Genomic DNA, 17,633 nt, shown 5'->3' on the forward strand with positions numbered 1-17,633 from the left:
CCATCTCAGTTTCTATGAAGTCCTTCTGGTACTGATGCTTTCTGTATGGAAATTTCATGTTCATTATAACAGGTGCAAAATGGTGCACACTGCGACATTGAAGGGGTGGTTCACCTTCCAACACTTTATTCAGTTTAGTTAGTTTGATTGTTCACCAGAAATAGTCTTTTTACAATTAGTTTCTATTTTCTATGTGTGAACTTTTCTTTTATTGAATAGGGACGGGCGAATTTGACTTGTTTTGCCAAAAATTTGTCCCCGATGAAATGTCGCCAACGCCCATTAAAGTCTATGGGCGTCAAAAAAATATTTGTTGCGCGTCTTTTTTTTTTTACGCACTCCGCCATATAAGTCTATGGGCGTCATTTACACGGTGAAAAAATTCGCCCATCCCTAATCTAAAGCAGCTCTGGAAGGGATGTCAGTGACTCTCTAAAATGTTTTAAATTGTTACATTTAGTTAATACATTTCTTATCTTTGTCCCTGCTGAGCAGAATCCCTGAGTTTCATTAAAGGCTAGAATGTTAGAATTGATACAATAGTTGCTAATGCTGCAGAGATACTACCGAACTAAATCAACTAAATGTTGCAAAATTGTAACAGTTCAGAATCTGCACCTGAATTATTGAGCTGTCAGACTGAAACACCAGAGACAGGGACATTCAACTTTAAACTTAGATTTTGGAAAAAGGGTAAAAAAAAAAAAAAGGGAAGCGATTGAAAAAAGTCTTTATTTCTGAAAACAACTCAACTGAAAAAATGCTTGGAAAGTTAACAACCCCTTTAACTGCATTCAGAAAGTAATGCATTGGATGGAAGTAGAAAAGCCATTGAATTTCCTCATATCCAAATGGATAAATATCTCAAACATTTTCGACATGGCACAATTCATTTTTGTAAGGATTAAATTATATTGGCCTCCAGTGTTCAGAGCGGTATGCTGCTTAAAACAGGTTTCTTATGTTTTTTCTCATGAGGTCAAGTCTGGCATTGGTTTGGTCAATTATGCACCTTGTTTTAATTGTTTTCTATTGTAGCATGAGATTCCTATATTTTAAAGGGGATCATAGTGATTTACTCTGAACAGCTTAAGACGTAGATTTGAGTTCCAATCGTGATCATAGTTTAAGAATATCTGCAGTAATATAAGGCTTATAAATAGCATAATGCTAAATACTGGGTCAAATCCAAATCTTGAATATAATCATGGAATGCATATGAATCCAGAATCTGGATTTGGGTATCCCAACACTTCAATGCCAGAAATGTGAAGCTTAGGAGAAGCAACAGTATCACTAAGGTTAAACTACATAGAGGTTTAGCGTCCATTCTCCTAACCACTGCCTGCAGAACAATCCACTGAACCTCTATGAATTACCTGGATTGGCTCTGTATTGTTAGTGTGTCAGTACCCTTCTCTGGATACATATGCCAACATGTTTAAGACAGATAAATCATAAGAATTAGTACTGTCAGTTATTTCAGTTTTGTCATTTTGTGTACTTAAATAGGGTCAAATTGGAAACTTTTGGTAAAGTCACATTCAACTTCCTGTTCACAAGTGCACTCAAAACAAATCAACAGCCTTCTGTATATACAAACCCCTTCCGTCCCTTTTGTTGGGGTTTGGGATACAGAGGCTTCTCTGTAGTATTCATTGACCTAATATTAGAAACATGTGTAAATTGCCTTTTTAAAACAATTGTATATTCCATTCTTGCTGATAACTATACCTTTAAAGAAGACCATAAAAACTGGACTTCTTTGTTTCATAACTGTGCTTATTTCCATTGTTGTTTTGCTTTTATTGCTGCATCCTTTCTTGATTAGATTTGCTATTTGGAGACCACTCTATCCTTTCTAGCTCATGATGAATTTTTGCACACAGAAATCTACTTACATCACAGGTAGTGCTGTATAAACCAGACTGTGTATTAATATCAGTGTATCGGTGTAGCAGAAGTTTGTGTTACTGCAACACATTGCAAGTTCTTGAACCTGTGTGTTTAAGCTTGGATTACAGCAGTCATGTGACCATCACTGGAATTTGTGAATAGTGTAATACACTTCAAGGCCGGCTACATTCTTCATCTGTAGGGCTGAAACATGCATTATGTTGTTGGTAATATTGTTGAAGATATAGCCTTCAGATTGCTGTGTGTACTAACCTGAGCCCAGGAGGATTAGTCAAAATAATTTAGATTATCTCTACTATATTCAAGCAAAAATGATCTTAGTAAAGACAGTGTGTGCAACTTTAGTCTAGGAATATTGTTTCCTCCTGTCTTTTCTCTCACTGTGCAGTAGAACATCCTACAACCTGCTTTAAATCAGTTGCTTTAGTCTGTGTTTATATGTCTATCATGTCTTATTATACTATAGCGTTCTTTCTGTAATTTTCTGCATACAGTATGTGAATGAAACATAGACATAAAGAATGGTGTATTCTCCTTTTAAAGCTTTCCTCCTCCTCACACCAAAAAGTTCACTCTCTGTCATTTTTTAATTTATTTTTATGCAAACTGCCTCTTTAAGATGGCTTCAGGAACTGCTTAAATTTCTTGCTGTTTAGTATTTTATAGATTAGCTCATTTTAAGCAACTTTTCAATTTGCCTTAGTTTTTTCCTTGTAGTTTCTGAATGATTTGCCGCCTTCTTCTGACTCTTTCTAGCTTTCAGATGGGGGTGACTGAACCCATAAAAAAAACAAATGCTCTGTAAGGCTACAAATGTATTGATTGTTATTGCTACTTTTACTCATCTTTCTCCTATTCATATTCCTCTCTCTTCAAATGAATGCATGGTTGCTCCCTAGCAGCCAGGTGGCTTAAACTGGAGAGTTTCTAAATAAAAAACGAAATAACTCAAAAACCAAAAATAAAAAATTGAAACCAATTTCAAATGACCTCAGCATAGCATATTAAAAGTTATTTGTGGTGAACAACCCCTGCAAACAACCCCTGTAATGCTCATTAACACTACAGACTTGAATACAGAAGCAGCTACTGAAGTGTGTAAAGCAGCACTTTCTTACTCTGCCGGTTACACCAATGTTGTTGTGGTGTTGCATGCTGCAGCTTTGGAGAAGGATGCTGAAATGTAATTTAATGCAATTAACGTACAGGTATAGGATCCCTTATACGGAAACCTGATATCCAGAAAGCTCCAAATTACGTAATGGCTCCCATAGACTCCATTTTATCCAAATAATCTAATTTTTTAAAAATGATTTCCTTTTTCTCTGTAATAATAAAACAGTCGCTTGTACTTGATCTCAACTAAGATATAATTAATCCTTATTAGAAGCAAAACCAGCCTATTGGGTTTATTTAATGTTTAAATGAATTTCTAGTAGACTTAAGGCATGAAGACCCCAATTACAGATAGATCCATTATCCGGAAACCCCCAGGTCCGAGCATTCTGGATAACAGGTCCCATACCTGTACATTTTTGGGCATATTTATCACGGGTCGAATTTGAAAAACTTCGAAATTCAAATAAAAAAAAAACAACCGAAGTTAAGTCAAGATTTTTTTTTGGCCGAATAGGTCCGCTTTCGATCAAATAGATCCGTATTCAGCCAAATTAGAATCGTACGAATCAAAGTAATAGATTTTTAAAAGTCCACCAATTGACTCCAAATAGGTTCTAGGAGGTCCTCCATAGGTTAAAACAGCAATTTGGCAGGTTTTAGATGGTGAATGGTCGAAGTCAATAGTACATGATAAATTTTGATATTCAAATTTTTTTCAAATTTGAATCGAATTTGGACTATTCCCACAAAAAATAGCTTGAAATTCGAATTTTTTAATTCAAAATTTCACCTCGACCTTTGATAAATCTGCCCCTAAATGTACATTTAATTAAATGTAATTATGTGCAAGGGACTCATTCTGTCTAAGGGATAGTACAATGCTTTTACAGCAACCAGATGCCACACATGTCTTACAGCTTCCAAAACCCACCCCAAGTCTTCTTATGGGGAAAGCTAAGAAGTTCAGCAGCAACTGGCATTCCAGCAATTATCTGACCCTGGTTTAGAGGATATTTTGTAGTATATTTATAATTAAGTGCCTGTATGTCATTAATTAAAACCATCTGAGCTTCCACAGTTATCATCCCGATCTAGCCATTGGTTTTACTTTCCAATATGTAGAGGGCCCTGCTGAGGAAACATCCCTAGGCTATAGTTTAATTGGCATATACGGTTAGGAAATGCCTTACACTAACCACTGCTAAAATACAAATCATGTGCTTAAAGGTTTGTTGTATATCTCTGTAGTGCCTTTGAAGATTCATAAATATTGTTTATTTATTTTTTTGTTGGCCTTGTTTATTCCATTGCAGAAAACCAGGATTTCCATTACTGCACTGATCAATGATGAATCGCATTATGTTACATAATTAAGTTACAGTGCTGTTAACTACCTCTATAAATATTTATATTTTTTAGAGCTTGATATGATTTCACTGATATTTATCTCTTAAGATTAGATGTAGATGTATTCGTTGTAATGTTTAAATTGTCCCTGTTCTAATGTTTAGTGAATAAATGAATGTCAACTCCACATGTATGGTCATTGGCTGTATTTGTAAAGGAAACTGGAGTTATGTAATAAAAGACACTTAAAGTGGACCTGTCACCTCCCATGAATATAAAAAACACCTTAATGAATGCAAACCGCATCTTTCAACAAGCTCCGTAAGTGCATCCAATAGCCCACAATCCGCCACTGTATTTTCTGGGGAGGAACTCATCATATTGATCCTCTTTCTTTCCCGATGGTGTTGGTTCTGCACCACCAAGTCTCACGAATGCTCAATAAATGGACTGATGCACATACAATATTCATGCGCGTCTATTGCAGAGTGACGTGTGTACATTCTCATTTAAACTGTGCGAGATTATTACCTTCAACTGGGAAGGGGGAGACTGAAAGGAAGTTGCCTAAGGGCAGAGACACACGCTCAGATTCGGGAAGATTAGCCGCCCGGCAACAAATCTCTTCTTCGGGGTGACTAATCTCCCCTAAATGCCTTCCCCTGCCTTCCCGTCGGCTAGAATGTAAATTGCCGGCGGGATGGCACTCGGGAGCGCTTCGTTTTCCAAATACGCTGTAGTTTCCTCGTGATGCAACTTCAGGCAACTTCAGAAAGCGAATTGCTCCAAGTGCCATCCCACCGACGATTTACATTCTAGACAGCTGAAAGCAGGAGAAGGCAGTTCGGGGAAATTAGTCGCCTGAAGTAGAGGAGATTTGTCACTGGGTAACTAATCTCCCCGAATCTGAGCGTGTGTCTCTGCCCTAAGGCATTGAAGTGAAGTCAATTCATTTTGATTGACAGCTCAATCGTATTATTGGCTATATCTTCAGGAACACTGATTTAAAAAAAACAACAAAACAGTGCTGTTTTTCCCATGTGTCCATTAGCCTAGCAGCAGAATCTTAAGGTAAAGGTGACAGGTCCACTTTAATTTGCCCAGGAGCACTAACTCATACCATTCAACAAGAAGCATTTACGGGTTACTCGCCTTATTAGTTGCTATGGGTTACTGCTCCTGGGCAAACTTAGTGCCTTTTATAACATATGGGGTATACTGTATTTATATCTGCATGTAGAGATTCTTTGGTTTTGTTTATAAAGTATGTCCATGCAGGTATCCTAATGCTGGGTTTGAACAACATTTATCAGCTCTGTTTAGATGCAAAGTAACTCGTTTTGCTATGGGTCCCCCTTCTCAAGGTTATCTTATCTGTGCTGCACTGAGATGGGGATACAACTGGCCATATACTGTACTTTGAGATCTGCTTATTTGTGGCCCCCACACTAAGCCAAAGTTGGGCACATAAATGGACTGCCAACTGAAAAGGATGCGTTGGCAGCTTTAAGCCACCCATTTATAGCCACCTATACACTGTAGGCTAGAGCCAGACAGGGCTGAAATCAACCTGGTGAAATCTGCAGCCCCAATTTCAGCTTCCGACCACTAGCAGAATCCTCTTCTGTGTTTGCGTCCAGAAGCCTTGTGTCAGCTCCTGCACGAACACACTGGTTGGATTTCAGCTGAAGATGCAATTACAAGATGCAGAGTGTGTTTACATGAGAGCCAACACAAGGCGTCTGAACGCAAACACAGAAGGATTCTGCAAGCGGTCTGGGCTTTCTGGCCTAGACGTGTAGTTTTGTGGCTGCAGCTCATAGATGGTAACAGGCAAGTCAATATATAACCCCTGAAGCGGATTTGAGTTTGTGACAGATGCAGCATGGAGTGAGTCAATGGATTACAGTTCAGTATTGACAATGAGTATTCAGTGAATAAATGCATAAACTAAATGGGTGTGGAGCTGAGCCAAGCAGTTTGTCTCACCATCAGATAATAGAATAGCCTATTGACTATAGCAATATTCATGGTCAGCATGCAGCTTGCAAAACTCCAGGAGTCATGCTGAGGCCCTAATGTTAATTAGTAAACCATATACAGTACCTACTGTATATTTCAATATATTTGGATATAGATACCTATAGATGCCTGGATCCTAAAATTGGTCCCAATGCTGTTTTAGGGAGGGTCTCCATAATCCCCTGTATAATGTGTAATGCCATTTCCATGTTATTAAAACAAGGTGAATATATGGTTTAAAGCTAATTTATATGCAACCAATGAGATTTTACACCGTAATTCATTTTACCCAAGAAAAAATATAAAACACTGGTTTAGGGGTAGAATACCTACGGTGTCTGTAAAAAAGAATTATCTTTATCCATAGGGTTTATTTAACTTTTCTTCGTCTTTTAAATGGACCATGAATGGCATGGGGCATTTATTCACTGCATGTGCTGAACTGTCATATTTCTCGGCTTCTTAGAACCAGTCTTAATGCCATTATAGAAAAACCTGACCTGATCAATAGTACAGCATGTAGAATACAGTAATGCAGTGACCAGTGCATTTTTAATTTATTGAGGTCAATGATGTTTTCAGCTGATTCATAACAAAGCTTTCCTAGAACGCTCAGTGCCATTGTAACCTAGTTCAATAAAAAAAATGAGTCTATGTAAAACTCTATGGACGTTATCAATGAAAAGCAATTTAAGCATACAGATATATCCATAATCTACACTACAGCATTCAATATAACCCCCTATACTGAGATTTAGATTGGCAGCTATTGATTTTTAAAGGAGACATTTTGTGTGAAAAACAAGAATGTACCAGTGTATTATACTTCTCTAAATATAGAAGAACTGTGCTTAAAAAAGCAGTATTTCGGGGGGAGCCAGCGGCATTCAGCACTGTAGGACCTAATAGGGAACTGAAGCCTGTCTTTGCTTTTGTGACTGCAGGGCTGTGATTGGCTACCCCACTCCTACTGTGCTTCTGGCAGATACTGTTAAGACATGCCCACCTCTCATTTGAGGGGAGCTCCAGTAAAGGGGGCATTTTTGAAAATATTACTTTTTATCCCCAAGTAAAACCAGCACTATGCACTATTCAGTATTGCCTACAAAATATATACTTTACAGTACATTGCTGTTTCAATTCGACATCTGTACACATCTATAGTAATTAGAAAGCATGGCTGCATAACTGATTAAAAGATTAGAAAGTCTACTGTTATCCCCCTATCTACATGGAACTACAGAACACCATTCAGTTAAATTGTTTAATATATAGTGCATTATGCACAGAAAGCATTTTTTTTAAATTTTATAGTAATTTGCATCTTATTCTTATGTTAAAAAAGGCATAGAATGTGCCCAGGTCTAGTTACCCTTACAAGGAATCAGATATTTGCTACCAGCTGATAGGTGGCTAGACCTGTACAAAACTTTTATTGCATTGCCTCCTTTGTATGTGTGAGCTCGACACACCTATTTTTTTTCTATATGTTATGCAATGCCATGTTATCCAAATAAACAAGAGGCCCATATCTATCTTAAAAATACACAAAGCAATACAATGTGTATATTGTAAGTGATTTATTTTATTTCCTAGTATTTTTATAGCACTAAGAACTTTTTACGGAGATTAAACATCACTCTTTCCCAGTGGAGCTTACAATCTAAGGCATTACCCAGTTCCATAAATATGCATATATTAGTGGTGGAAAGGTAGAGCCATGTGTTTTTCTACAACATAGCAAAGATCTTCTGTATGTGCACAAAGCTGTAGGAAAAAAAATCTAATGAAAGATATTTTCATGCAACTAAGAACCAAAGTGAGTGTATATGTGCTGCCCCTACTCAGAGTTGAGGTCATTCAAATAGTAACCAGAAGTTGTAGTTTTGTTGATCAGAGCTGTAAGTGACAAGATGACATCCCAATGCTGAAGATTTTCAACACAACTCTAGTCAATATGTATGGAAGCACACCTGCAATTGTGTTAGTTAGAGACATCATCAACTCCTGCCTGCAATTACTCTGGAACTCTGGGTAAAACACATGGCAACTTGCACTGGAAATTGTTCATTTTGGTTGTGGTTGTAAATGACGCCTCAAATATCTATGATCCCATAATTTTTATGATTGTAAAGTAGATCTTAGACATTTATCTGAAAAATGCATATATATTTCAAAATCCGCTCCTAATAATTGATCATATAGGTACATGCAAGGTAGGGAAGGGCCTTTATACTTAAATAAAATACCATGTGGATTTATTAATAGCTGCCCATTTTGTATCTGATTAAAATGAGAGGGAAGCTTTTCTCTATACCCAGTATCCTGATACATTATTCATGCACAAAGAAGCACTAAGAGTCTTTAGTACAATATACGTAATATACTGTGTATATATATATATATATATATATATATATATATATATATATATATATATATATATATATATATATATATATATATATGTAATATATTTGGAGTCACATTTATTGTTATGTAGCAAATGAAGTGCCTTCCTGTGAAACAAAAGAAGATGTAATACATAACTAGTCCAGTTTAACAACAATTACAGCTGAGAGATCATTCATCATTGTTTAATGTTTGAATAACAAAAATATGTTTCACAACTGTTCTAACAATAACATAAACAAAAAAAAGGAAAAAGCCAGAGTCCCGATCATGTAACACATAGAACAAACATTATGTACTGAAGGATTTGCTGAAGCATGTCACAGTGTGCAGAGTTACAAAGGTTACTTACGTAAATGGAAGAGAATAAGGTGTTGGCTGAGTCTCATACATAGAACATTGCACAAGGGGCTGTGTCACAGGCAACTCACACTTTCTATTTCAGAATGCAAATATTTTTATTTGTGAACATGAGTTACACTGCAAAAGATATTTTGTGCAAGCCTGTGCTGGACACTGTAACAGTAAGATAATCCTGAAATATGATTTAGTAATACTGAGGTTTGAATGCAGGGAAACACTGGGGCTAGCAGGTGTAGAGCAGTTAGCGCTAACTATTAAACCTTTATTAAGGTTCAACTTGCCTTGTATTTTGGAGAGAATGAGTAAGGCATCATTCTTAGTCATTTCCAGCAGAACATGAACATAGGGGTGGGGGCACAACAAAAGTGGCATCCGGCATAAATAAACTGGCATAGCTATGGCTAATAATCCCCCCAGGCACACTGATCACTAAAAATGTATCTAATGGTGGCCAGGTTGCCATCTAGAGACGCAGACAGGAACCCAGACCTCCTAGGTGGCATAGACTGCCAGGTGGATTTAAAATGATTTAATTATTTTCTGTAATAATAAAATAGTACCTTGTACTTGGTCCCAACTAAGATATAATTGTTCTTTATTGGAACCAAAACCAACCTATTGGGTTTATTTGATATTTAAATGATTTTCTAGTAGATTTAAGGTATGAAGATCCAAATTACAGAAAAATCTGTTATATAGAAAAGCCCTAGGTCCTGAGCATTCTGGATAGCAGGTCCCATACCTGCACTAATAGAAATCTGTGTTGGGTGAAAGTAAATGACCCCTTTGAGTTTGGGTAACCTTCTTTATTGTGCAAGGGGGCACAGGGTAAAATTTTTATAGAGGGTTTATTCAGTAGAGTTATCTAAATAGATAAAGTACAACAAATGTATAATAACAATCTAGGGGTAGGCAGAAGAGGCACCTGCTAGGGCGCAATGATGTGGGGTTGCTGGACAGGTATCTGTTCAAAAGTCTTCTGCTTACCGCTAGTCTAGGTTCTCTCCCCTGTTGCTCTCGCTTCCCTCCTCTCAATCACTCTCCACTTCCTCCGTCACTCCATCCCCTGCCCTTCCCCTTCGTTGCTCTCCCCTTTCTCCCTCTTCTTCTTGGGGCATGCATGCATTTGTGACCTCGCATGTGAACACCTGGAGGGGGTGGGGGTAGCCGACTGGGATGCCTAGGGTGCCCTGTCAGCTTGGCCAGACATGATAACAATAAAAGGAATAATTGAAGGAACCAAATAGATTATTGCAAGATTGTTGGTGTGCAGTGTATGTGTATGTATGTGTGTGGTAGGGTTGCCACCTTTTCTGGGATCATAAAAAGGGTGGGGGGTGGATGAAGTCAGAGGTGGGGCTGTGGTGGGACCGGTGACGTTGGGGCAGGACCAATGATGTCAGGGGCGGGACTGATGACCAGGTGATCAGCGATTGGCTAAAGCATCAGCCATGACAACTCAAATGGACTATTTATGATATAGAGTCACAATGTGCCACTTATTGTAGATGACCCCTGCCATTCACAAATACACAAATGTTTTATCTTTGTATGCAGGAGATAAGGAGATTATGTTTTTCAAACTTTCAACAAGGTATTTCTGTAGTCATTTCTAGGGATTTCTAGAGATGGGCTAAATATTTTGCTGTATTTCACTGTGAAAAACTGCCCACAGGCTCAAATGTATAGTTGAAAAAATGTTGTGTGGTACTTTTCATTTTTCAAGACCCAAATGACTTTAATGCATGTGGTAATTTTTTTGTGACTTTTCAGTGATGCAATACAGGTCAGGTTCACTCATCTGGGGAATGTACCTGCCAATATTTTAGCAAATATTGAAAAATCTGCTCTCGACAATCAATTTGACAAGTTAGGGTTTTATAAGCAGACATTTTTCAAAAAAGTTTTATTTAAAACTGACATCCAGCTTCCCCTAGGAATCACTCTAAACCCAGCTGGATGTGGCCTTTTGATCGCAACAAAGGCTTGAAACATCATTATTTTGTTATAAGATATATATTCTGAAGTTTCTAATGTTTGGAACAGCTTGACATCAATGACTCTACTCAATCAACTGCCTATGATTAAGTGCTGGGTAAGCATTGAACGAGTTAGGCTCCATGTGGGATTATGCATTTTAATACGTGTCAGGTATTGCTTGGATTCGAGCCGGGGACCTTTGGGTTTCTGGCTTGATACCTTAACCATTTGGCCAGGTGAGCAGCCTGTAGGGATGCACGCTATGTGTAACCTGGCCTCTGCAGTCCCAGCCCAGCTGCCGCCCGATTGGCCTCTCCAGCCCCAGCTCAGCTGCAGCCTGTTTGGCATCTACAGCCCCAACCCAGCTGCTGCCTAGTTTAATCAGCCATTCAGGGCTGACTCTTCCGTATTTTAGGGCAGCACTAAGACTACTCCTTGCCAGAGCATTGCATGGTTTTTCCTAGTACAGCGGCAGCGCCCCTAACTAGGTAGTTCTAGCTCTTGCCCCTTTTCCCTTATTATTCCTCCTTGCCTTGTCTGCCTGTCCTTGTCTTGTCTTGCTTTACCCTATCTTGTACCTTCCCAACCTTGACCTGACCCTGCCTTGCTTGTTCCTGATTTCTGCTTCCTGTTCCACCTTGTACCTTGCCCTGACTTCATCTTGTACTGACCTTGTCTCGCCTGCTCCTGATTCTTGCTTTCCTACCCTGCCTTGTACCTTGTACCCCTCTCTTGCTATCTTGCTCCAGTCCTCTCTTGCTATCTTGCTCCAGTCCTCTCTTGCTATCTTGCTCCAGTCCTCTCTTGCTCTGCTCTCTTGCTATTCCGCTCCAGTCCTCTCTTGCTCTGCTCTCTTGCTATCCTGCTCCAGTCCTCTCTTGCTATCTTGCCCCAGTCCTCTCTTGCTATCCTGCTCCAGTCCTCTCTTGTTATCCACTCTAGTCTCCTTCTGCTATCCACTCTAATCTCCTTCTGCTCCTGTCTTGCTATCCGCTCCAGTCCTGTCTTGCTATCCGCTCCAATCTCCCTCTGCACTCTATCCCCAGTTTGATCTGATCTACGCCCGCACCATCCTGTCCCATCCAGTCTGTTCCTGTTCCACTCCTGCCCCGTCCAGTCTGTTCCTGTTGAGTCGTCGCCCTCTTCTTCCTGCCTAGTCCAGTCTAGTCCTGATCTTCGCCCTCTCCGTCCTGTTCTGCTCCTGATCCAGACTGACTCTTCACCCTCATCAACCTGTTCCTGCTTTCCCTTCAAGTGTTCCCTAGGCACATACAGCTCCTGCCTCAAGGACTCGCCCTTTCCCTTCAGTCTCTACAGCGCCCCCTACCTAATCCTTGACAATATGATACAATAAACTGAGTTTTATTTCAGTATGAATATAGAGAAAAAAAAATGTAATTGTATTGTGGAGTCAGCTCCTGATCCAGAATGACTCTTCACCCTCATCAACCTGTTCCTGCTTTCCCTTCAAGTGTTCCCTAGGCACATACAGCTCCTGCCTCAAGGACTCGCCCTTTCCCTTCAGTCTCTACAGCGCCCCCTACCTAATCCTTGACAATATGATACAATAAACTGAGTTTTATTTCAGTATGAATATAGAGAGAAAAAAAATGGTACCTCTTTTTGGTCATGCTTATTATGTGTGACTCACATTTATTATATCATCTGTAGCCAATACACTTTTTGGTATTATTAATCAATGACTCTAGAGTTAGATGCATCATACTATGGCTCTCCAAGGAAGTCTTTGCTCTATTTATGAAGCCTTTGCCCAGTGGGCCCATCTGACCCAGACATGATTCCTAGCGTCCCAGCAAGACATGTGGGCACTCGCTGTGCTCCCCTTGACCTTCCCAAATCACGGCTACAAGGGATAGAAGTGAAAAGCTACATGTGGCAGGGGAGGATGGGGGAGTGTTGCAGCCTCTGGATGAGCTCAAGACTGTGCCTGGGCCCCTGAGTTGGCAGCCCAGATGGGCCCTAGACTTCGAGTCTGACCCTGTTTGCTGAAGCTATGCAGGAGCAACAGTTCCTAGTTTTGCAGTTCTGAGAGGTGTCACTCCACCGACCTATGATTTACCTCCATATCTAACACCAATTACTGGCCCTAGCTAATACTCCAGATCCCTGTGAACGTGATAAAGGTCCCCAAAATGGATAAAGACATTGTGTGAATAACTGCTTGCTGTTCTGATTACCCCAGGAACTATATAAGGGTGACAGTTACATTACAAGACTGCAGTCTTTGCTGTTGCTTCCTATGTGATCTTCTACAGACCAGTGAAAGCAACATTCCTTGCAATATGAATTCATAACAGGTAGGCAAGGGAAATATGATCAGGGGATGATAAATTGTCTTACATAAATCACCTGAGTAAAAGAGAACATGCAGTGCCTGATACAACGTGCGGTTTCACTTGGTAAACATATGCATTGTAATTGTACTGTTTAGTAAAGGGGTGTGGTTGGAACCCTTACTGGTATTAATGTAGTTACTTACATAACTTAAATGAACAGTAACACCAAAAATGTAAGTATTTTAAAGAAATGTAAATATAATGTACTGTTGTGTTGCAGTGGTACAACTGGCATGTTTGCTTCAGAAGCTCTACTATTGTTTTTATAAACAAGCTGCTGTGTAGTCATGAGGGCAGCCATTCAAACACAGGATACATAATAGATGACTGATAAGTTCTGAAGAATCCCATTGTATACTATAGAGCTTATTTGTTTTCTGCTGTGTATCCTGTCTTTTCTCCTATTTCAGCTTAAGCAAATATACCAATTGTACCTGTGCAACGCAACAGTACATTATATTTTCATTATATACAGATGTCTTCTAATTGTAACAGTAGTCACAGGTAACGTTAGACCTGCTTTGATCCCCCTGGAGCTGATCATTGGAGTCTTTGCCATTTTGGCTATTCTTTTATCCATTTGAATCATATTTTTCTGCTTTCTTTAGTTCCTTTAGGTTTTGGTTGCCATCATATTAGCATATTAGCTGAGCTGCCTATAATTTTTTTGCACTTCTTTATATGTTTTCCCCTCTCCAATCAACTTTTTAATCACAGTACATTAATACACTATAACCAGCATGCACAACACATGCTGCCTTAAAGGGGAACTCCAGCTTCCAAACCAAAATTTGATAAAGAGGCCCACATAACACAGAAACCCCTAATATACCCATCACAGTTACAGTTTTTTTCAAAAATAATTAATAAATGCCATTTTCTATGCTGAAATCCAGCTGTTTAACAGTTCTCCTATTTCTGCATCATTTGAAATCCTGGCAGGGAAGGAGGGAATAAAACACTGAAGTTATAAATTGTAACAACTTCTCCACAGCTTACAGACAACATGCAGGAACTACATAACCCACAATGAATTGCACTGTGATGTTCCGTTCCTTATTGAAATCATGTGTGCAGGGAATTGTGGGGTTTGGAGGATGCAGGCTAAGGACAGATGGATGCTGATACAAAGTAACAGTAGTCAGCCAGCTCAGCAAAGTAGTCAGACAGATCAAGGGTCTAGGCTTAGGGAACTGTTGCAAATCTGTTCCAAATCATTAAAAATCACAAAAAGTCTGCATATTTCTTAATTGATGTATATTGCAAAGTTGTTTAAAATTATGTTTACTTTTCAAAAAGCTTAAGTTACAGTATGCTTGTGTGGAGTTTCCCTTTAAAAAAGGGCTGTAATTGACACCTGCTCTTCAAAGAATGAATGACCTCACTAATTAATCTCTACATTGCTATTATTTGGAACAAGCTGTTATTATTAGGAACAAGCCTCAATTAATGATTCAATGATACAGATTCAATGACCATTGTATCTATTGGTTTTCTATTACTATACTACATCTACTAGTAAATTATTTGGTGGTTGGTGGTTATTTGGTGGTTGGAACCACATTCATTTCCTTAATTTCAAACCACTTAGCAGAGGGTTTAGACACATTATTGTTTTTTTATCATCCTTATTTTAAATTTGACCATATTATAGAACTCATAATGGAGGAGGCTTTGTATAAGATGACATGATTAATTCGTTGTGGATGAAAGTGATCTAAGCAGCTTGCAGAAACTGTAGGGGGACTATGTCACAGGGAGCAGCAGTCTTAGGAGTAGTACAGTGACACAGAGCAACCTTAGTGCTCATAAAAAGGAAATTTGATTCAGTAGATGAAAAAAGGACACCACTGTATAAATACATTTTGGAACCAGGGGCTGTGGCACCCAAATGGCAAATAAAGCCTGGCAGGGATGATTGGGTGTAACTCAAGCTACATAGGGCTGCTTTCTTTTTGAAAATGATTGCATCAGTGCTGTACCTGAAATGTTAAAACCAAAACAAACTTGTTTGCTGCTGTTCAAAGGAATGGATAATTTGTCCTAGGAGGATCAGAACCTTAGAAGGCATTTACTTAACCCATCCTAATATAAACACCATGATACACGTGCAGTATATGTTTCTAACTATGAGGTTACAGATGACAGGGAGGAGAAGGAGATTTAAGTAATTGTAAAAGTTTTCACCAACATACCTTCCGGTAATTCTTTATAAAGTGAAGCCTTCTGAAATTAGAAGATATTTACTTGTCTCATGCCATGCATATAGCACTGCCTAAATATCAAAAATGAAAGTTTTAATTCTCCCATAAGGCATCATGGCATGCAAATCACTCCTTTATGTCCCTTTGGCCAACTATGCATCAAGAACAACTGGTTTTATAGCACAGATACTGCCTAATAGTTCAGAGCCATATAAATTTCGATCTTGTTAGATCTCATCGGTGCAAGATATTGGAACATGACTTCTGAGGGTGTAGGACTTGTGGAGTAGCGAAATAGAAAACCCTACACAAAAAAAGCCCTTCACAAGCAATTACATGCAAATTGAAGCCTTCATGAAATCAGAAGTTATTTACTAGTCTCATAAATAATTCCTTCTAAGAAAGAACATTAGACTCTTGTCTAATTTAATAACATTCTTGACCTGATTTTCTAACATGTGCTAAATGACACCAGGGCACATTCCAGTAGTCCCGAATTAACAAATATTTTTGGCTCATGAAACCTACAATCTTATTTGTTGCTGTGGGTGACTGCACTGGTGCTGCAATTTAACACCTACAGTATGTTACTAAATCTGTCTCATTGAACTCTATGTTCATAATAAATAAAATGGTTTTTGGCCAGTAATAAAGTACATGCAGTGATATGTATTGTCATTTGTGTAGCATGACATGGTAACTAATATCCTATATCTTACAATAGAGGGACATGAAGTCAGAATTATAACTATGATATACTTATATTTTATATTGGAGGAACATTATACACTATATAATATTATCAAACAAAAACCAGGATAACAAATATACTGCCATGCATAAAATAGCCTGTTAATGGCACCCGTAACCAATAAGAAAGCGTCTATCATAAATAAAACATGTATATATTTAATTAGATAGAACTGAAATTAAAAAATAAAGACATAAATAGCAGCTTGGCATTTAATGATAATTAACATAACACATTATGAACATAAATGTTCTACAAAATTATTTTTCAAAAAAATAAAAAAATAATAATATAACACAAAAGTTATGGAATATAGTGCAAGCATGTTACATATATACAGTATGTGCATGAAAACCCATTTTTCTCTAAGGAATACAGACATCATGTGGTACAGACAGGTTCTATACTGCTCACTCATAGGTTTACTGCTGTGCATACAAGATGGATTGTTTGCCCTGTTTTTTATTTTAGAGAATACAATTCATCCTGCAGCCACAGAAAAAGTGCATGGTTCCTTAAGTATAAATGCTGTTAAATCTTCAGATAACAACAATCTCTGTGGCAGGATGCTGTGGCCTTTGGGCATTTCCATCAGAAAATGGATATGGAGACAGCAACTACTCCATAGAGTATGTATTTAAAAAGTCGAAGTTTTTTTCTTTGGGTGAATAGTCCGCCGTATTCGATCAAATTCGAAACGTGCCAATCGAAATAATATCGTATTCGATCAAATTCGAAAAAAAAGATTTTTCAAAGTCCGCCAATTGACTCCAAATAGGTTATAGGAGGTCCCCCATAGGCTAAAACAGCAATTTGGCAGGTTTTAGATGGTGAATGGTTGACGTTGAATTTTTAAAGAGACATTACATGATAAATTTAGATTTTCGAATTTTTTAAAATTCAAATAAAATTTGGACTATTCCCTAGTCGAAGTACACAAAAATTAGCTCTAAATTCAAATTTTTTTAATTCGAATTTTCACTTCGACCTTTGATAAATCTGCCCCATAGAGTATATTGGGACAGTGGTGTAACTAGTTCTTACTGGGCCCCAGAGAAAATTAATTTAAGGGCCCCGCAACATATCCAGAGGTTGTCCTGTTTCATGTTGAGATTGCTCAATAATGAGGGTCTCATGGAGTCCCCTATACCTCTTGACCCC

At 38.4% G+C, this 17,633-nt stretch overlaps 1 long non-coding RNA gene across 1 annotated transcript; it reads left to right on the top strand.

The window, feature by feature from the left end:
- The first annotated feature begins 427 nt into the window (after nucleotides 1–427).
- Nucleotides 428–2,906, top strand: LOC121397699. The gene is made up of 2 exons (XR_005963841.1): nucleotides 428–693; nucleotides 729–2,906. It is a non-coding gene; the product is annotated as an uncharacterized LOC121397699 (long non-coding RNA).
- Nucleotides 2,907–17,633: the final 14,727 nt, after the last annotated feature.

Source organism: Xenopus laevis, chromosome 8S, assembly GCF_017654675.1.
Source record: "Xenopus laevis strain J_2021 chromosome 8S, Xenopus_laevis_v10.1, whole genome shotgun sequence".
Lineage (NCBI taxonomy): Eukaryota > Metazoa > Chordata > Amphibia > Anura > Pipidae > Xenopus > Xenopus laevis.